This window comes from Cavia porcellus, unplaced genomic scaffold (assembly GCF_034190915.1).
Source record: "Cavia porcellus strain 051 isolate PalLab524CR breed Dunkin Hartley unplaced genomic scaffold, mCavPor4.1 scaffold_2, whole genome shotgun sequence".
Taxonomy (NCBI): Eukaryota; Metazoa; Chordata; class Mammalia; order Rodentia; family Caviidae; genus Cavia; species Cavia porcellus.
The window spans coordinates 91,270,585-91,293,191 of NW_026947485.1; the positions used below are offsets into that span (position 1 = coordinate 91,270,585).

Here is a 22,607-nt window from a genome sequence, read left to right on the forward strand (position 1 = left end):
TTTGTTGTGAATGGAGTAAATGGTGGAGAGGTGAGTTGCAAAATAAATTCAGAGAAGCTAAACAGATGGATGCAAGGGCATAGAGCCTGTGGAACAAGAACTCGGAGATGTGAGAGATGAGCTGGAATTTCAGAGACAGAAAAACTACTAGGATATCAGCTACAGAGGTAAGATGGGTGTCTTTCAGAAAGACTATCCTACAAAGGGTTTGGGCAGGTTTTGCTGTTTCTTGCATAATGAAATTCTCATTTTTCTGTTTCCGTAATGGACTTCACGAAGATATTATTTTTCTACAACTTTGCATTGTTCTTAATTGAGACACCAAGCAGAAGTTATTCTTAAACTAAGTGCCTTACAATTATTTGGCTTATAATTAATTAAGGGAGTGCTTCGTGTAAAGATCTATCATTAATTCCTATTTTCAGAGCAGTAGAAGGAAAAGAAAGATGCTCTGGAGTTAGAAATGTTTTTGATGGGGCTGGGGTTATAGCTCAGCAGCACAAGAGCCTGCCTGGCAGACAAGAGGTCATGAGTTCTATCCAGGTACAAAAAAAGAAGAAAGACGTTGTTTTGAAATCCATTCCACCTCCTAATGGCTATGTAGTATTGGCTGAGATGCTAGACTCTTGTGTCCTTATGCCTGGAAAATCTGTAGAAGACTTGGAAATGGAAAGACTTTACTAACGTTCTCTTGCTAGAATTCTGTGCACTGCTTAAATCAGTATCTCTGGAGACTTTGCTCTTTTGGTACTGTTTGGAGAGGTATTTGGTTGTCATACTTGAAGGTCACCACTCACATGTGGCAGTGTGAAGCACTATGCAAGGTGCAAGGCAATGTGCAGTGTCCACTTCAAAACCTCATCTGGTTGAAAATGAGATTGAAAAGACCTGGTCTAACTAGACCCTCTAGGGCAGTGATGACGAAACGTTTAGAACTTTCAAAATACAAACAGCCCACTGTGGCATAGTTTCACTACCACTGTTCTTGGGGGATCTTGATTCTTCCATCTTTCATTACTTCTGAGGGTTTTTTTTTTTTTTTACAACTTTGTAAATTACAGAAAACTGATAGTGGTACCCAATGATTGTTGTCCATATAGAAAAATGAACTCTCTTGGTAAAATTGTATATTACTATATAGATGCTGACCAGTTTTAACATCTATTAAACATTCACAGTTCTGCATTCTTGTCTGCCTTTAGATGTATCTAATCAAAGGCTGGTCTCTATAGTTATTATATCTTGAGGATTCTTTCCTTAATGATTTAAGTAAAACCTCTAAGTGTAGATTTATATAAACATCATGACCATTCACTTAAGAAAAATTATATTTTAGTTTCTAAATATATAAAAGCAAAACCAAAAAGAAAGAAAGAAAAAGAAAAAAGATAGCTTCTCATGAATACAACTGGATTAAACAGGACCACAGGTGTGATGGTGGTATCTCGGCAGGTGACATCACTCGGACAATTGCCATTCTCTTCACCTCTCTTTCTTTCCTAAGCCTTCTCAGCAGAACTGACATAAGCTATTTGTTTTTGCTACCTAAGCCTCTCCTTTCTTGATCCTTAACACTTTCCACAGAAACACTCTTTTTCTCCTTTTAGAAAATGGTAGATTTACAAGCCCTCTAGAGAAAATTACTCTTGAAAAGAGATTTAGTAACAATCATTTATAACTTGGAGTGAACGGATATGTCGTTTTTTCGAGGGACCTCTGATAACAAAGAAGTGAGATACTAACATACATATTTTTAGAAGTAATTTTAGAAGAAGAGTTTTGCTGATAACCCAGCTAGTGCACTACAAAGGAACTATCTACCCTATCTTTGCGCCAACATAGGGACTTAGTTTTCTCTGGTAACCATTGAGATCAGCAGGGGACAATGACAAGTAATGTATGTGAGTATAAAGGATCCATGAAACCTAAATTAAAAAGACTTAGCAGAGCAAAGTATGTGCATTATATTCCTAAAGATCACACACAATGACAGGATAGTTAAAGATGAATAGGATGGGAAGAGATTTAGCTTTTAGGAATGCCATGGCCTTTTGAAAACATTTGAAAATGTAATATTTTCTAAAGGATTTCTTAATCATTCCTGTCTTGTCCACCGTGAAGAAAATGTGATGTTTGCATTTTTCTGGATTTCTGAATCTTTGCCATTTGGACTTATTTAGCAAACTCTCTCCTGAGATGTAATACAATGTGAATAAAACACAGCCCAATCCATAGCAAATACAAATCGTATTCATTTATCCTTTGGAGTACAAACTTCAACCGTAACTAAATACAATATGCTGGCTCTTTTTGCGCTTTTTATTCAACTTTTGAAGCAGGTTTGTGATGAATAGATTTTATAGGATTATGCAGTTATAGTTTGCTTTTAAATATTTCAGAAAGAAATCATAAACATGACCTCATATGTTAATAAATCAATTATGGAATGCTGTTTTATACATATGTTCAAAATATGACCCTATCCAAACTCTTTAAATGAGTACTAAGAAATAACTTTAAAATCTTATTTAGGAGGCTCTGGTTTTCAAAACACTGGATGGAATTCTGCTGTTCCACATAAAGGGAAAAAAAAATACTGTTTCTTTATCCCAAATTTATATTGTTTCTAATATAGTAAATATTAAAGCCATGTTGAGGGTGTGACATTTGCTCTCTATTAGGCCTCTTTTCTCCATTTTCTCATCCAAATTGCAACTAAGAAGTAAAGGGTAAGGGATACAAGAACCTGCCAATAAACTGAGTCACCGAGGTGGGCCTCGGAGGAGCCGTGTTCTCGGTTCTGTACTATTTTATTTAAACATTATTCTTGGATGGCGAGGACTGGAAACCACGGGTGTGAGTTCAATTCTGTAATTCAAATTTTTTTTTATTTTGTCCGATGAGTTGTAAGACAGTTTTTTGCCTTCATCACAATTGCATCTTTAGAACTATAATTTGTCCATTTCTCAATGTGATGCTCAAAATAGCTCCAGCAGCTCTCTGTATATAAGAAAACAAAGATTATTTAATTATCTGGAAATGCATTTAAAAAATATCTTCTTGGTTTTTATTTCCTTTTTCAATAAATGCATTTAGAAAATGTAAATTAATATTTCCTTTTTAGCATAGATATTTGGACCTCATCATTCAATACTTAGTGCCATAATCAAACAAACTCACCCCTGTAAGTGGAAATGTTACAGCTCTCAACTAGGGACAGAGAAGGCTCCCTACTTCCAAATGCTACTTTTGAGTTATGGCTCTAAGCATGAATTCATGTTAGCGCATACCCAAAAAAAAAAAAAAAAGGACTAAAAGTCCAAGATATGGTAATAATTTTCAGCTTAAAATTCTGCGTTCAGATTTTTATAATTTTAAGACCGAAGTTGGGTTTTAACACCTCAAATTCAGAGTACTGAATTCTTACACCAGCTGTTTCAAATGTGTCTGCCTTCAGAGCCAGCGAGGCAGTGGGAATGATTTCAGTGGCCTTTACTGGAACGGAAGGCAGTAGAGAGTAGCAAATGGGACAGGGCTTCTGCACTGAAGAGATGCGAGTGTGAGTGACCTCATTAATACTACAAATTTTGCTGTTTGAAAGACACTGCTAAGAGAAAAAACCACAAATTATAGATTGGAAGAACAAATTCCTTGTCAGAATACATTTGATAAAGGATGTTTAGATACCAAACTCTTAAAATTCTTCTCATGAGAAGACGACCCAATTTTAAAAAGCAAAGAAGTAGAAACTTCACCAAGGAAGATACCTACATACCAATATCAAGTGTTCAATATTCATAATCATCATAAATTAAAATCATAACGAGATGCTAGGAAATAAAAACACCTGTGAGACTGACTAATGTGAAAGACGGGCTGGCACTGCAGGTGGCCATGTACAACCAGCGTGGAACATTGTGCCAGGTTAGGAAAATGTCACACATTTACTCTATGATCCAGCTATTCTATGTCTAGATATTTACTCAAGAGAAACAAACATAGTACACATGAATGTCTGTGGAAGCTCTGCTTATGATAGCCAAAACCTAGAAACTACTCCAAATTTGACAGACAGATTAGTGCCCGAACAACTGTAGCATATCCGTGTGTACGAGTGTCAGTGCACAATCAATAGAGGTCAGCTAGAGGCACACCCCATCTCACCACAGAGTCTCCAAATACTGCACTGCATAAAAGAAGCAGATCAGTGAAGAGCACAGTCGGTCTGTCCTAGCCAGCTTGGGCTGCTGTAAGTGTGTGCCATAGAACAGGCAGCTTAAACCACACACATTTATTCCTTACAATTCTGGAAGGCAGAAAGTCCGATGTCAAGATGCTGCAAGAGACAGTGTCTATCAGAGCTGATTCGTGACTTACAGACAGCCATCTTCAAGCCGTGTGATGGTTAGATCTAAAAATGTCTCCCAGAAGTCCCATGTTCAGTGATAGGGCAGGAGGAGAGAGTGACCGGAGAGTTGACCCAGAAGGGTGAATTCTGAGCCCCAGCTTCTCCCTTCCTGCTCTGCTTCCTGGCTGCTATGAGTTCAAGAGCTTTTCTCCTCCGTGCTGTTCAGCCATGCAGTCTCTGCCTTCCTTGGAGCTGGCCAACCACGGAGTGAATCCACTGAACATACAAGCTGTGGCCTCATTGGTGCAAATAGCCGAAGAGAACTCCCTGGGGACCTGGTTTTAAGGGTATTAATCCCATCCCAGAGGACTCTCCCTTTAAGAGCCAATTACCTACCATAAGCCCTATCTACTAATACCATCCAGTGGGAGGTTAGGGTTTTACCATATGAACATGAACATAAAAATCCAATCCATTGTAGGGTTTGATTTCATTTATATAAAAATGCAACTGATCTGTTATCAGATCAGTGGGGACAGGAGAGCTGAGAGTACATGGGAGGGGCTACAGAGGACAGGGAGAAATTTTTATGGATCTGTATTTATCTTAACTGTGGTTATTTCATGAATATATACATATGTCAACCTGTCACACTGTACACCCTAAGTATGCACAGTGTTTTGTATGTGGAATAAAAATTGTTAATTAAAAAAGAAACACATTACTTTATACAAAAAGGCTTTACACACTTCTCCAAACCACTTCAGTGCACTATCACGGGCTGAAAACACTGCCCAATTTCAAGCCACAGAACTGCTTTAGGTGGGAGACTTGAAGCTGTTAGGTGTTGTACTACCCTTACATCCTAATTATTGTCACAGCAGGACAATGGCTGCCAAGGTGGCTGCCCACATCACCCCTCCACTTCCTCTGCCGCTGCAGAGTGAGTTTCTTGTGTTCCCCGCTTGTCTGAACACTGGTTCCAAAGTCTGGGATGACTGAGTCGGACTTAAGGGACCCGAGGACAGTGTGCTATGTGCTAGGAAGACTGTGAAAGTACTTGGTGTTTTCTCCTTCTACTATAGCACAACTTAAGTGCTGTTATCTGTATCGTATATTCTATATGCAAATGCATTATTGGTGTGTCTCCCTTCTCTATTAGTATCATTTGATTGATTGAGTGAGTGAATGAATGACTCTTTATCTTTATTTGCACCTTCAAATCTGGGCAACATAATTCATCTGCTCATTGTCACAGCAGAGGCAGCTACAGGCCCGAGCACTTCACTAGAGATATTTGAAAAGACATGTCAAGCTATTTTCAGGGGGTAAACATGCTTTAATATTTCAACTCAAATCCACTTTTCTCCTTTTTTTCTAAATCACACTGAGAATGTTAATGTCCCTCAGTTTAGTTCTGACTCCTAGAGCAAATAAAATAATGATTCTATGATAAAGAATTCAACTCCTTAACTGAAAATAACCCTTATAAAATATGTTTTTCTTTGGTTATTTGTTGACCAGAATCACAGTTTTGTATATATGGTCTGAAAGAGCCCTCAACATGGATTGTAACTAAAACTACTATTTGCTTTTGGCTGTACATAGCAAAATTTGATCTGAGATGATAGGATTGTCAGTCTGATAACACAACTGCAATTACTCTAGCTATTTACTTTTAAATCTCAGAATTACACTTGCTACAGATGATATATGAAAGTAAAATATTTGTACAGTGGTATGATTCAGTGCAGAGCAGAGGTAGTTCCATACCTGGGGGAGAGGAGGGGCTCAGGCAGACATAGCCAAAACCAATGTTTTTGTAGGTAAGAAGTAAATTTCATTGTTTCCTGTGCTCTGTGGATGTGCCCGAGGTTAGGTCACCGCCCCAGTGGCAGCTACTGACAAATGTTGCAAGGTTGAAACATAATCAAAATTTCAGCTTCAGATGGTTGGGTGGTGGAAAGGTGGGTGCCTAGATGATCTAATGCATCAGAGTTCCTCTGTGTGATTCATATTGTGAGAGGAACTAATTCAAGCAAGTTTTCTGAAGTAATTGGAATCTTAGGTGCTTTTGTTTTTCACAGCTTTGCAAATGTTTCCAAATTTGCCTTCCTTGGAAAGCCAGCTGGTGTCCTTGGAGAGCTCCAGCCAGGCTCTCTTCCTTCTCTTCCCATACCATGGTTCCTACCGAGGAGCTTGGTACCCCGTGTGTGTCTGGGGGAAGACCCTGCCTGCCTGTCAGATTGTGATGATTTAAGACAGCTTGTTAAAGAAAACCAACTTTCATTTACTTCAAGAAAAGCTCATTTTGTTGCTAATTTAATTTTAGTAAAAGGCCTTATGCAGAACGTGTCCCAAGAATTTCTATAAGATCTATTTATCCAACCCAGGAGGATTATCTGGCTCTTATACACTAATCCTCTTGAAAAGTGTGTCTCAGTTTCATGAGGAAGCATGTGAGATTCTTTACATTATGAGTGTTTGGGTTTGATCTGGAATAAGTGAGGCAGATTGTACTGTCACCTATGTCTCAGTCATTGGAAACAAGTGAGCTGTTCCAGATTATTGAAATTTCTTTTTAGTGTGAGAAAATCAAACAGTACATTGAGTGCAATCACCAAGTTAACATACAGAAATTGGTTGCAATGAATTCAGTCACTTTTTGTTGAGTTGCTACTGTATGTCAGGCGCAGTTGCAGTCTCCGAGATAAGGGAATTCAGTGCCAGAGGACTTCCTTTGACACTCGCTTGCAAGTGGAGAAAGTCAGACAGGGAACAAGGGAAGAAAGTGAAATGTGCTTGGATCAGATAATTATTAATGCCACAAAGAAACATCAGGCAAGGAAGAGGAGATTAGAGAGAATGGTTGATATTTTAAGTCTCAAGCTCAAGGTTGGGCTCTTTGAGGAACTGACATTTGATCTGAGAAGGGGCGAAGGAGCAGGAAAGCAGGAAGAAAAGAGATTTCCAAGCTGAGCCGACACTGAGGGTCCTGAGGCAGGGATCAGAGGGAAGTCAGAGTGGCAGGGAGAAAGTGGCAGAGAGCGAGGCCGGGAAGTGTGTGCAGATGCAGCTCACACAAGTCTTGCTCGGTCAGTCCTGGAGAGAAACAGGTTTGGTTTGACTCAGTGTCGGAAAAAGCCAGTGAAGCACAATAAGCCAGCTCATTTCTCCAGTGGGGCTTTTTTGTCCAACCCAGTGTATCTTCCTTCTCTAAGGATCCTCCGTGGCCACTCACATCCCCAGGTCTCAAAGAAGAACAAATTCTGTTATCTTCAGATTCGTGATGCAACTGAAGCATGGTATCAAAGACAAAGTGAGCTCAATCTTTAGGTACATTGGAGATGTACTTCAACTGGTTTCTCCTTTTTCCATTCTGGTTCTCTGAAATAATATCTTGGGGGCAAGAATTTTAGGAAGTAAGTGCAGAGATAAATTTTGATTAGTAAATAAACTTTATTTGAACCATGATATGGGCTAGTGTGTTTTTAAAAATAGACTGTTTTAAATAAATAATGTTTTTGAGTGGTTTTAGGTTCACAGCCAAACTGAGCAGAAAGTACAGAGTTCCTGTGTGCCTGTTCCACATGGGTAGGATCTGACACCCTCCACTTGCATATCCTCGAGAGCGGGCATATCCGTTGCAGCTGATGCACCTACAATGACTTACCATTATCACCCAAAGCCCATAGTTTACAATAGGATTCATTTATAGTGTTGCACATACAATGGGGCTTGGCAAACACAGAATGGAGTGCATGTATCCATCATCATAGGATAACATATAATAGCATCACTGCCCTAAAAACCTTCTGCATTCTGCCAACTCATGCCCCCTCTCCTAAACCCCTGAAAATCACTACTAGTGATAGTCTACTGTCTCCAAAAATTGGCCTTTTCCAAAATGTCATTCAGTTGGAATTCTACAGTATGTAACTTTTCCAGACTGGCTTCTTTTCCTTAGTCATATGCATTTGTGTCTCCTCCATGTCTTTTCATGGCTTGATAGATTATTTCTTTGTAGTGCTGAATAATATTCCATTGTCTGTTTGTGTTCAGTTATTAATTCATCTTCTGAAGGACATGGAGGTGCTTCCACATTATGAATAAACCTGCCACCATAATTCATGGGTAGGTGTTTCTGTGGACAGAAGTTGTCCCTTTCCTTTGGATGAATATCAAAAGAGCATGATTGCTGGATTGCAAAAGGAGGGTATGATGTTTAGCTTCAAAAGAAATTGTGAAGATGCTGTCATAAATGGTTGTACATTTTGCATTCCCACTGACAGCAAAAGAAAGTTCCTCTTGCTCCATATCCTTTCCAGCATTTGATGTCATCCATGGTTTGATGTTGGCATCTTCAATAGAAGATAGTAGCTCATTGTTTTAATTTGCAATTCCCCAATGACTTGTGATGTTGAATATCTTTCCATATGCTTACTTGCCATCTGTATTTTTAGTGAGGCATCAGCTAGCCCCTTTTACACCTCTACTTTTACTGGTCCAGCTTCCTTATCCATCAAGTCACCGACAAGAATAAGGAAAGGTCCTTTTCCCATTGTTGGAGGTAAAGGCTTAGCATAAAGTCTGACTGGATAAACTGGTGTTGATTGAGTCACTGTTATTTGGGTGCCTATTGTACTTGCTGAATGCTATAAAGTACGCATAAGCTCTATCTTCCTGGAAAAGCAGTTTAGGGAGCAAGGACTTATATTAACTCAGAACCACACAGACACAATGACTTAGTTACATATTATTATAAATACTAATAATACTGAGGGTTATTATCAATATTAGGATAGGAGGTTCCAAGGCAGAAGTCTCCAATGTTTTGGAACCAAAGACTCCTTTTGGAAAACACAATTTTCCCCAGACACTGGAGGTTATGTTTCAGGATTACTTAAAGGAATGTGCAACCTTGACTTCTTACACACCCAGCCCACAATAGGGTCCACATTCCTACAAGAATCTAACGTCACTGCTGATCTGACAGGAGACAGAGCTCAGACACTACCAGAAGTGATGGGAAGTGGCTATAAATACAGGTGGGGCTTAGCTCCCTTTCCTGCTGCTCCTCTTCTAGTGTGTAGCTCAGTTCCTAACAGAAGCCAGGGATTCCTGCTCTAAGATATGAATTGGCAAATTATGGTTCCTAGACTTAGTATGGTCCACTATTTGTTTGTTTGTTGGCTTGTTTTCTCAACAAAATATGTTACTTGAATACATTTTATGTTCCTTTATTTGCATATTATCTATGAATGATTTCTGCTGCAGTTGTAGAGTTGGGTGGTTAGAGACCACATGGGCAGCAAGGCTGAAACTATTTACTCTCTGACCTTTTATAGAAACAGTTTTCTGCTCCTACACTAAGCACATCTAATAGAAGAGATCTAATCTCAGGATCAAAGAGGGCTTTCTGAGGAAGTGGCATTTACAGTAAGAAAGAGGACTGAAAATAGGCTGGCCAGGCAGGTCTGTATAGGTGGGCTGTCAAGGTCCAGTTGAGGAATCTGTGTGGTCCAAGGAGAAAAGGATGGCATGAATGAAGGTCCTGGATCAGCAGAGTCTTGGCACTTCAGAAACACAGTGAAAGCTAGCGTACCTGAGGCACAGTGAGGTTTGACTGAGTGACAAGCGACAAGTCAGACTTAGCGAGAGGATGAACAGTACCGGCCCTTAGGGGTCATGCTAAAGGACTAAAGTGGAGTCCACTGCGCACATTAAGCAGGGGTTAAGTTGCAATCCAACTGGTGTCTTGAAAATATCATCTCAGCTGCAAGCAACATGGGGGAGATATGAGAAAGGAAGATGAAAAGAGAATGGAGAGAACAATTAGGAAGCCATGGCTGCTGGTGCAGGACAGAAACAATGGGGCTTAGCCTAAGATCACGAGAGGGAAGAGGGACGGATGTACTAAGCTATAATTAGAGTTGATGTTTCAGTACTGAGGGAGACAAGGGTGTGTGTGGCGTGGTAAAAGTGAGTCATTTAGTGAGCTGGAGTCACTGGAACACGAACAGAGTCAAGAGCATCAGAGAGATGTGCAGAAGGGTGGGTGGCACCATCCTTGCTCTAAATTCCCTCCCTCCTAGTGTGATGAGATCTCACAAGACTCCAGCTCAGCCCCAAAGCAGACAATATAAGACAGAGTATCCTAAAGACGACTTATTCTTGAGGCTTTTGCAGAGACCCTGGGATGTGCTTCCCAGAATCACTCAGGCCATGAAGTCACTTGTGGAGAGGTCTTCCTGCTGCACCAGTGTTCTCTCTGGCCCATGGGGTTCAGTGTTTCTGCATCCCATTCACTTTGCACCACACCCATCCTGCAGCATCGATCACACAGATGAGCAAAGCTAACTCCACACTGAGATACCCTTGAAAGGCAATGAGGTTAGCAATTTTTTGAAAAGCCATCTACCCACTAAAATAGGATCTGATGCATATGAAGATTTTTAGGTTTTCTTCCAACTACAGCATTTTGTGACACCCAAGGCATGGTGCAAGAGGAGAGACCAAGGCATGTGCTCAAAGGCCATGGTGGCTTTCTGGCTTGCCTCCAAAGAACTCAAGTATTTTACTTCCTTTCATATAAATATATGCCAAAATCAGCTAATTTCACAAGCTAGTGAAAGTATCAATAACCCCTGACTTCTTAAACCCTGAGCGAAAGCGTTTCCATTTACTGAGGCATGGCATGGCTTGATGTTTCCACGGCCCCAGTGATGTTCATGTGAGAATTTAAATTCTGGGAGAAGATGTGCCCTTGGGTTGCTCAGTTTGCCTCAATAGCACCTTGATCCCAAACACAAGAGTATTATCTGTCTTTCTCTCCAAGCATTCTTGCTCTCTCCCTTTTCTTTACAGTTAGTTCCACAGTGCTGTGCTGCCCTGAGTCATCCTCACAGCCACACTGTGGCTGGTCGCAGATGCAGGCAGCAAGAGCTGCGAGTCTCTTATGTTTCCCTGCGTGTGGTGTAGACTGGGAGATGATTGCATAGTGACCTCCATCATCAGAACTCACTTGTCCAAGCTTCTTCACACCAGAGGGTCACAAGTGAGCCACATAAGGAACGTTTCTGTGCCATCTGTTATTGTCTATCCCCTGACATTATCATATTGTTAGCTGTTTAAAAAACCTTAACAAAAGGTAAGCCAGTGTGCTACTAGTGGACAGAGATCCTCAGAGTTTCATAACTTCCCAGTGTTCTCACAATGAAGAAAATGAGAAAAAATCACATATGCAGAGTGGAGGCAGAGGAAACACAGTGTACTCCCAACCTCCCAGGTCACACAGTGAGTGCTCACCTGCCAGGTTGCCCTGGGCACCTGCAGTGGAAGTCGCTACACAGAACCCTTTGGGATTTGCAAGCTCCTGAAGACCCGGTCCTTGCTCTGGAGAGCCTGTAGAGTTAGCACAGCTTAGAAAGGGACACAGGGTAAGTACCCTATAGTAACAAGGAAGTGAGAGGCTGCAGGGGGCTCACAGGGGCAGGTCAGGCCTGGTCAGACAAACTGAACCACAAGGACAGTGTGGAAGAAGCAAACCTAGAGCTGCTAAAGCCAGCGGATGGCTGGGCCTGCAGTGACAGGGAAGAAGGGCAGACAGAGTGGGGTAAGCCCACAAGGAAGAGGCTCAATCCCACTTTGCTTCTCCCGTCTCTCACTTAGAAATAGTGCAAGTAAGAACCAAAATACATAACACATACTGTGAAACAGGAAGAAATTTTTCTGAAGGAAAGTGGAATGGGGGAGGGAGGAAGGGAAAAGGAAAAATGAGATAATAAAAGACAAAATGGAAACACAGTTTCGTAAATAAAGATCAGACAAAAGGATGAAGGGAGGGGAGGAGAATGGGAACTCAGTTATATCACAGGTACAAGTTCCCTGTGATGAATGTGATCTTTATGTAAACCTAAATGGTACCAGTAAACTTGATTTAAAAAAAATAAAGAGATGAGCCTCTGGGCCAAGGTTGTTGCTTGGCAGTGGAATACTGACCTAGCATATACAAGGCTCTGGACTCATATATATGTACAGTCTCTGCTGGCTGATTGTCATAACAAACATGTCAGTGTTTGCCATATGAATTGTACCTCCACACATGTAATCTTTTATTTTAGAAGTTCACAGTCTGTGCAACTGTGCACAGCCTCTCTCTCTCTTTCTCACACACACACATACATATGCATATGCACACGCCCCTGTGCACATGCTGTGAGCCTGAGGCTAATTCTTGAAGCCCTTCAAAAACTACTCTGCTTTCTCAATACCATTGAAATTGTGCTCAGTGCAGTGAGCTCAGCAATTTTTCCAGTTGTCCATAGTTTCTGGACAGTCACCTCCAAGCATGATCTAAGTGCCTACCCCCTACTATGTTTCAAGAAGTCTGTTCTCTGCCCAGGAGCCTAAAATACTAGCGTTGTCACACCCTGCTGCTGGAGCTCCTGATGGGATACAGTGTCCAGGCAGAAGGTAACAGCTAGCTGTAAACTGTGTCTGAGAGGACCTGAGACACTGATGCCCAGGATACCCGGAAGGGGAAGCAGGGAAGGGATTATTGCTCACCATGACCAACTGAGGACACCAGTCAATAAGGAGGAGAAGAGATGCCGAAGACAACCCTGCTGCACAGGATGGTCCCAGCGGGCTCTGACCATAGTGTAGCCCTCGAATGCATTTGTCACTGCAGAGATCTTATGATTCTGGCTGAAATGGAAACTGTAACAAGGCATATCAAAAAAACATTTAATGTCCATGACAGAAATGAGTCAGTTCACAGAGAAACAGGAGCATCTCTCATACCAGTGTGCAGGACAGGCAGGTGACATAAGAAAGGATGGTGGGGAGAGAGCGGCCTTGGGAATGCAGGAGACTCCTGAGAGGGGCAGTGTGGGGACCGAAACACTCGCACCCAGTGCACCTTGCACACACTGGTGGCCACTCTGGCCGGGCACATGCACTCTCATAGACTGGGCATGACTGGCAGGAGTGGAAAATGCTCCTGTGTGACAGCTTTGCCCTGAGCAAACAGAAGGGGCTGCAGTTGCCATCTGTGTTCCCTCAAGCAGTGACCCATCCTCTGCTGTGCCTCATCTCTTCTCCAGGGCCAGAATGGAGCGAGGGTAGCTGGAGATGAAGTCCCTGGTGCCCTCACGTGTGGAAGCTGGGACATCATTACAGGGCATGTTTGCATTTTATTGTTTGCTTTTCTTGGCAAAGCCCCTTCCAGCAGCTTCAGAGGAAAACAGTCACAATAAAAGCATTTCAGTAGCATTTACACAATAATCCTGTCATTCGTGAACTTAGAAAACAGATTGGTTTTTCCTGAGGAGGTGACAAGCCAGAGTGTGACCCATTAACCGTTATCAAGCCCTACCTCAGAGCCCAGCAGGCCCTCCAACTTGAGCCAGGCCCCTTTAAAACTACCCCTCAAAACCCTTGTCTAGAAGACACAGCCAGGACTGCAGCCTGGTGTGACAACTTCTCATTCTTGATATTCTTTCCAGAAGACATTGCCAACCAGCACCCTGTAAATAGATCTTACTTTTGAGCCAATGAATACAATTTCAATCAGTTTCTGCAGATGAAAATGTTAATAACTTTGCACTTTCTCCCTACATGGAAACACACATATACACACGCTCAGTTCCCCCAAACCTGGTACACATTAGATAATGAAAACAAACAGAAAATTCCCAGCAATATATTTTTGATACTTTCTACATCTTCACAGAAACTGTCATCACAAGTCACTACTTGCCTACATACATCTAATCATTTTCTTTTTGATTTGCACAAGGAACCATCAGCAAATGATCACTGTTTAATACAGAACAAAGTCAAAATAGAGTCTCTCTGTCAGGTTACATCTGAAGCACAATGTTGATTCAGGCTAAAGGTGCCTGACACGTTTTCCCACAAATGTCTGAAGCAATCAACTTTGTTGGGAGTCATCAAGGTCAAACTGGCAGGATGAAAAAGATAGGTAGGGTGATAGGAAGTCAGGAGGAGGCCTCCGAGGTCTAAGTGTTTACTGGAACAATGCAATGTTCTCATGGAACTAAAACTTGGGACCTGTTCCCTGCTGTCTTCCTAAGTAATACTTGAAAACCCCCACTCTTCAGGGCTGCATCACCTGGCTCATTAGCACTGGCTCATTAACACTGGCATGGAGTCTTCCCTGCATGCACGGGCATCAGTACTATCTTGCCTAATCCCACCTCCTAAACTGTGCCCATTCCTGCCATCTCTGTCTCTGAAGACGTCACCTGTTCTCGCTCCCATCTGATGGTAGATGTATTACAGGTGCTTGAGAACATGCTAGGTTTTAGTTTTGTGTGGTTTAAAAAGCAATTTCCTATGAACTTATCCATCCTTTTGGCTTGGCGGCGAACAGGCTCTTGGGATACAGGCGCATTTTGAGCAGCTATGTGGGCTGTCCTCTCTCTCTTTTTAGCCACAGAGACCTCTGCATGCTTTTCCTCTGCTCTGTTTATTGCCAACCTCATCTTCACAAAAAATTCCCAGCTCTCAGAAGCCTGCTCTTCTCCTGAGCTCCTATGGCCTTAACCTTGTTTGTCAACTTGATTGGACTGAGAGTTGCCTGGAAAATTGGCAAAGCAGGCTTTTTGGAGTCTGTAGGGTGTTGCAGAGACCATCAGCATGCTGGTCAGTGGACTGAGGGGAAAGAGCCACCTGGACTGCACGTGGTACCATCATCAAATAGGCTGGGGACCTGGGTGGAAGAGAAATAGACCCTTGTGCACACATAAACACACCTGCGTGCAAAAGTGCAGATTTGCCGCTGTCACCATCCAGAACATCAGACTCCAGCAGTGATTTTGCAGAAGCTTCTAGGCTGTCAGCCCCAGACTGGGGTACCATCACGCCCTCTTCTTCCAGCTCCCAGCCTCATGGACCAAGCGGCTGCTGATTTCTCCACGCTCCAGCCTGCAGAGGCCATTGTGGGGCTATTCAGGCTCTGATCCTGTCAGCCAATCGAATAAATTCCTTTTTCATTATACATGCATTCTACCGGCTCTGGGCCTCTAGAGTACCCGGATCATAGGGTCCCTAGCAGGCAACCCCGAGAAGTTGGTACATTCCCCAGATCACCTGTCCCCATTCCAGATCCTTGCCTAGTGCAATTGCGCTGTTGATTTGTAACAGAGGGATGAGTAACACAAGTTCTGTTCTCTTCCTGCGAAGATAAAGAAACTGAGACTTAAACAAAAAACCTGGACCCACAGAGAGTTTGTTGGTAATCAGGACAGAAATTGAGCTTTCCAGATATCAGTTGGTGAGTCAAAAGAGACTAGTTTTAGTGCCTCCATATAACTGACCTCAGTCCTTTATTCTCAGACTGTAATATCTGTGAATAGTTAACTGGCCAGATTTCCTGCTTCTATATTTCCAAAAGATGATTTCCCCTTATTATAAAAATATTATAAGTCATGTAAGAATTGTAAATATTTGCTGGTTGTGGCAGGTTACATCTCTAATTCTAGCATTGCTGAGGCTGAAACAGGAGGATCAATGGGAGTTCCAGGCCATCTTGGGCTACAAAGCAAGAGTCTATCTCAAAAACAAACAAACAAACAAAATGGAAACACTCTAACATCAGAAACAAGGAAAATATCAATTACACAGTTAGAATACCAAAGAAAACCACTGTAAACATCTTGATGCATTCAAATTCCATCTTTGCCATGTTTTCATGTGAAAATATTTTTTTAAAACATTGTAATCATCCTGTGATTTCCTGTACTTTGCTTTTTATTTTAATATTATACCATTATCTGTCCCCCTAATTATTCTAAAATCAAACTAAATGGAATTTGTATGGCTTTATAATTTTTCAGGAAATTGATGTAACAACAAAAAATTACTAATGGTTTAACTTCAGATTATTCCCAAGACTTCCTTATTGTAATTACTTATTGCTATGAATATCTGTGTGGGAAAGAGGAGTGTTTCTGTTTGTGAAATATTCTTCCTTAGAATAAAACCCCAGTAGTAGAATTATTGGATCAATATCAAGGAATTTCAAGTAATTTCCCAGGTCAGGTTTTATGCTATTTGTAACTCATATGCCAAAAATTTTTTCCAGAGAATAACAAATTTATGTGATACCTAGGAATATGCACAAGGCTATTTCATACCTGATAAACATTTTTAAAATCTCATTTAAAAATAGTTGCTAATTTACAAAATAAAATTGATATCTTTGAGTTGTTTCTGTGAAGAGTTTAAAACACTAGATACATTTTTATTATTTTTAAAAAATGTGTTTGTATGTGGTCTTGCCTATTTGTCTGTTAGATTATTAGTACTTTTAGATCAATTTATATGAACTTTGCAACTATTATAGATATGATTACCATATTGGCATCTAACATACTTTCCCAGTTTTTGCTTGATTTTTGAAAAGCTTTTATTGATATCAAATAATTGTACAAAGTACACAATTAGATACATTTTGATCAACATAATCAAGATAATAAATTTTTCCTCACTCCAAAAGTTTTCTCCTACTCACTCATCCTCATCTATTAGTAAACTCAATTCTGCTTCCTGACACCATCGATCCATACTTCCTAGATCTACAGTTTCAACTCCTGTTTTCTGTGTCTTCTTTCACTCAGCATTGGTAGTTCAGAATTCACCTATGTTGTTTTGTCTCTTGATAGTTCATTCCTCTGTTTATTACTGGATAGGAAGTGTTCCATGGTGTGGATATGCCCCAATTTATTTACTCATTCATCTATTGGTTATTTCCAAAATTTGTCCGTTTTACAAATAAATCTACTATAAGCACTTTGTAAGTGCTTCCTATGTTCTATGTTTTTATTTCATGTTAATAAATTTCTAGTAGTGGAATGGCCAGCTTATACAGAAGGTAAACATTTAATAGCTTCCAAAACTGAAAAACTCTATCCAAAGTCTTTCTACCATTTTACACTCCTGGGGATATGTGGGAGCTCCTATTCCTCCATGATCTCCACACTTAGCAGAGTCAGACTTTAGTTTTAATCACCAGGTGCATAGTGGTATCTTATGATAGCATTAATTTCTACTTCCCTAATCTCTAATGACATCAACATCTTTCTATGGGCTCACAATTTCTTCTTTTATGAAATATCTTTCCAAATCTTCTACCCAGTTGTCTTTTTTAAAAATTTTGCTTTAAACCAAGCAAAATAAAACCAATCAAAACAAAGAAGTGTAAGTGATACAGGACTTCAAAACAAGATAATAGGAAATCAACAATGGTTACCATAATACCTCTTGTTGTCTTCATAATAGCTGCCCATACCTTCAGATATAGTAAAAATCAAACAAAGAAGAGAATAGAACCAAAAAAGATAAAACAATGAATGCAATATAGGACTTCAAAACAAGATAGTAGTAAACCCAAAATGGTTACCATAATATATCTTGTTATCTTTGAAACAGCTCCCTATGCCATCAGATATAATAAAAGCAAACAAGACAAAACAGAATAAAACCCAATCCAACAAAACAGTGCAAATGATACAGAGCTTCCAAACAAGATAATAGGGAATTAACAATGGCCATCACCTTCAAAAGGAGTTCCTCCATAGCTGTTACATTGCATATTGGTATCCTCTGAATAGATGACCAGACCTGCAAAGTCAGTGAAACACTAAACACTACAACAAGCATTAACTTGTATTTTTCAATAGCGGTAAACACAGCCTGTGTTCCTTTGGATCAGCTGGTCACTTATGGTGGGGGAGGGCTGTTGGCTCTTCTTGTCTCCCAATCAGCACACCAGAAGGGGCTGGACTCTGGTTCTCTCCCCAGCGGTAACTTACATGGAGGGTTTTCTTCTTGTTGACTTCCTGTTCTCTTTCCCCACAGTCTGAGGATGGCACCAGTTTTGTCTCCTTATTATGGTTTTGAGAGTTTTTCATATATTAATTTCCAGATATATGTTATACAAATGTTTTCTTCCAATCTGTAGCTTCTTGCCACGGTCCCTTAGACAGAATAAATTTTACTTTTGTGTGTGTGTGTGCCAGGAATTGAACTCAGGATTTTCTGCTTGCCAGACAGTCACTTGTGCTGCTGAGCTGTATCCCTGGCCTTAAATTTTACATTTTTATAAAGTCCAGTATAGTAACTGATTCCTTTACTGACTGTATTTTTGGTGCTATATCAAAGCATTTTTTGAATATGCAAAGTCACAAAGATTTTTTTCTCAAAGATTTATAGTTTTACATTTTATATTTATTTGCAAAAGAATATCTCATCACCTGGCCCATTTAAAGAAAGGACTGTCTTTTTGGTCAGGGTACTGGCTTGCACTTTTGCTGAAAATCAGTTGTCTGCACATGTTTAAGTCTATGTCTGGAGTCTGTTCTATTCCACATGCAATTCAATATTTGTCTTTATGTCAATAACACAGCATCTCAACTACTATAATTTTATATGTCTGAAAGTCAGGCATTTTAGTCTTCCAAAGTTGTTTTTTTTATAATTGTCTTGGCTATTCCAGACCCTTTAGCATTCACAGAGATTTCTTGAATACCTTAGTAAATTTCTACAAAAACACCAGCTGGCATTTTGGTTATGACTGCATTGGATTTATAGGTTAACTAAGGAAATAATATGTATAGTATTTTAAGCTATTGATGACAACTTGATGAGGATATCAACTTTTTACATTTTCTTTAATATCTTTTTAGCCATTATTTTATAGTTTTCACTGTCTTCACATCTATATTAATCCAGGATTTTTTAAGGAAAACTATTCAGATCTATTTTAGGATAGTTATTTAATAAGAGCTAATCCTAACTACTGTACTTCATGTAATCATATTAGAAATGGTATTGCCTTAACAATTTCAGTCCTGAATGTTGCTGGGATACAGACAAAGATAGATAATTTCAGTCCTGGCTGCTGCTTGGATACAGATAAATACAGACATAGACATAAACATAGACATAGACTGGATATTGGGTTCAGTATATTTTTGTTTCTCTATTTTATCTGTTTTGTTGGTTTATTAGTAATAAGTCTTGTTGTTCTTTAGTCAGTTTAGTGTTTATACTTCACATCTAAATTTAGATTTTCCTTCAAATGGCACCATATGTTCCAAACAACTCTCTATTATTATTTTAATAGAGAAATACTAATTAAAAATACTTTAAAAGCAGAAAGGAAAAAAATTATTTAACATGTCATTACCTTTCCCTGTGTTCTCCATTCCTTTGTGAAAATCTGTATTTACATAGAAATAGACACAGACATAGATACAGATACACTGTATTTTGCATATTGATGTTAGGCTTCTAAACTATTATTCTGATAATATTTTGGAGATTTTTATCGTATTTCGCTTAGATCATCATGCCAGCTGCAATACAGTTTTGCTTCTTTTCAATCTCGATGACTTTTGTTATTTTGACTTATATTTGCTAGAAATTCCAGTAGATGTTTGTGTTGCATTGCTGTTATTAATTTTTTCAGTGAATAATTCACCAGTAAAACTACATGGGCCTAAAATTTTCTTCATAGGAACGTTTTTAACTATACATTCAACTTTTTTAGTAGACTCAGGGCCGTTCAAGCTATTTATTTCTTGAGTACATTTTGATAGTCTGTGTCTTTTAAGAAATTTGCGAATACAAGGCTTTTGAAATGGTTGACAGAAAAGTGCTCATAAAACTCCTTTATTCTTTTAATATCTGTAAATTCTGTAGTAAGTGTCACTTCTCTCATTCCTGATACTGGGAACTTGTGTTTTCTATTTTTTTTCTGATACGTATGGTACAGATTTTTCAAATCTAATGGATTCTCTCAAAGGACTAATTGCTGGCTCATTAATTATGCCTATTATTTTTCTGGTTTTTATTCCTTTAACTTCTCCTCTGATCTATAGCATTCTTCTTTTTCTTACTGTGGACTTTATTTGCACTTCTTGTGCTATCTTTCTAAAGTAAGAACTTAAGTCGTTGATTTGAGACCTTTTTCCTTCCTTCCTAACATAAACATTTAGTGCTACAAACTTAACCCTACGTACCATTTAAAATCATTGTGCAATATTCACACTTTCATTCAAAGGAATTTATTTTCTAATTTTCTTTCTGATTTATTTATGACCAATGGAAAAGTTATTTATAAATATTTGCTGCTTTACCAGATATCTTTCTGTCACTGTTTTCTATTTAATTTCATTTTAGTTAGAAAATTTACTGCCTCAACTTGAATTCTTTTTAAATTTTTTGAGCACGTGTTTTTATGGACCAGAATATATCTTTAAAATTATGTATATTCTATTGCTATTGGATGGAGATTTCCATAAATGCCAATTAGATTAAGTTGGTTGTAAGTGCTGCTTGGGTATTCTATGTTGTCAGTGAATATCTGCTTCTCTAAAAGAAAGATGTTCAAATTTATGACTCACATGGTAGGTTTTTAAATTTGTGTTTAGAGTCCCATTGGTTTTGTTTATGTAATTTGAAGCTCATAGGCACTTAAAATCATTATGTCTCTCGGTGAAGCAGTCCCTTTTCCATTATGACATGACCTTTATTTCTGATAATTTTCTCTGTTCTGAAATCTAATAGTATTACTGACGCTTCCACTTTCTTTTGATTAGTGTTGGCACAGTGTATATTTTTCATTCATTTACCTTTAACCTGTTTGTGTCTGTAAAAAGTGTGTTTCCTGTAGACAATATATTCAGTCTTATAGTTTCTGCTTTTAATTGGGATGTTTCGACCACTAACAGTCATCATAGTTTTCAATACAGCTAGGCTTCAGGCTGCCATCATGCTATTTGTTTTCTGTTCATTCCTTCTGTTCTTTCTTGCCACTTCCCTTCTTTTTCATCTCCTTTCATTTGGATTCATTGCATATTTTTTGTCACTCTATTTTCATCTTGTTTGGTGGTTTATTAGTAATAAGTCTTTGTTGTTATTTAGTAGCTTATATACGGTTTATACTGCACTTCTTTATTGAGACTTTCCTTCAAATTGCACTATAAGTTTCAAACAACTTTTTATTATTTTAACAGTGCAATACTACTTAGAAATACTTTAAAACCAGAAAGGAAAAAATGTATTTAATTTGTAATCACCTTTTCATGTGTTCTCCATTCCTTTGTGAAAATCTGTATTTCCGTCTGGTATCATTTTCCTCTTGACTTCTGTATGCTACTGATTATTTCTTTCCACTTCTGTATATTGGAACAGTCTTTATTTCACCCTGTTAGGGAATGATATTTTTTATGGGATAGAATGCTAATTGACAGATTTTTTTCTTTTAGTGTTATAAAGATGTTATTATACTATCTTCTCACATTGTTTTAAACAAGAAATCTGCTAGAACTCATGTTCATTATTCTGTGTACAACATGACCCCTCCCTTGGCTGCTTGAACATTTTTAAAGTTTTTGAAACCTATTTTTACTTTTGAGCAACTTGATAACAATGAGTGTTGGGCTAATTTTTCTCAGGCATCATATGATTGATGTTTGCTTGCTTGTTTTTGATGCTTGTGATTGCTATAGCCCTAGTTTCTTGCTCTTCTCTCTGTCTCTCTCATATATATACACATATATAATATGTACATACATATATATTTTTTGTTTTGGTTTGTTGGTTTGTTTGTTTGTTTTGCTTTCCTGAGACACAGTCTTGCTAAGTTACTAAGTTGCCCTAGCTGGGCTTGAACTTGTGAGCCTCTTGGCTCAGACTCCCAAATACTGGGATTACAGGTTTGTACCACACCAATTTGGGCTTGAACTTTTTTTTTTTTTTTTAGACTTTTGGATCTCTGGATTTATATATCTCATAACATTTTAAAATTTTATTTTTAAAAATATTTTTGCTGCTTTCCATTCCTCTTCTTTGAGGATTCCAGTTCAGGATAAACCTCCATAGTTTCATAGTTCTCTTTCTTTAAAAACAAACAAAACGAACACTTTTTTCTTTTTGTGCTATATTTTCACTTTTATTTTTTTACCTATATCTTTAAATCCACAGATCCTTTCTTCTTCAAGGTCTACACTGCTCTGCAGGATGGCAACTCCTCAGGGCGAGGCTCCCCAGACCCCGAGGTTGGACTGGGTGTCCTGATCTAAATATCCCCACAGCTTCCTGTAGCTCATTATTTTTATAATTATAATTATTTTTTAAAATCCATGTCCTTCATTGAATTGTGCGTTCCCAGGAGGGCAGGGCATAATTTGTCCTGTTCTTTGCTTTATTCTCTTTGTAGCATTAG

The 22,607-nt window shown here is 39.1% G+C and overlaps 2 long non-coding RNA genes across 2 annotated transcripts in view; one reads left to right on the forward strand and one right to left on the reverse strand.

Annotated features, from left to right (window-relative positions):
- LOC106025660 (uncharacterized) overlaps window positions 1–22,607 on the forward strand; it is a 26,802-nt gene continuing 4,195 nt past the window's right edge. Inside the window, exon 1 of the long non-coding RNA XR_001199204.2 lies at window positions 1–167. This is a non-coding gene — a long non-coding RNA (uncharacterized LOC106025660). The remainder of the gene's footprint in view (window positions 168–22,607) is intronic.
- The window catches only part of LOC134472734 (uncharacterized), a 15,229-nt gene continuing 5,704 nt past the window's right edge, over window positions 13,083–22,607 (reverse strand). Inside the window, exons 2-3 of the long non-coding RNA XR_010042668.1 lie at window positions 21,460–21,587; window positions 13,083–15,338 (exon numbers count right to left, since the gene is read on the reverse strand). This is a non-coding gene — a long non-coding RNA (uncharacterized LOC134472734). The remainder of the gene's footprint in view (window positions 15,339–21,459; window positions 21,588–22,607) is intronic.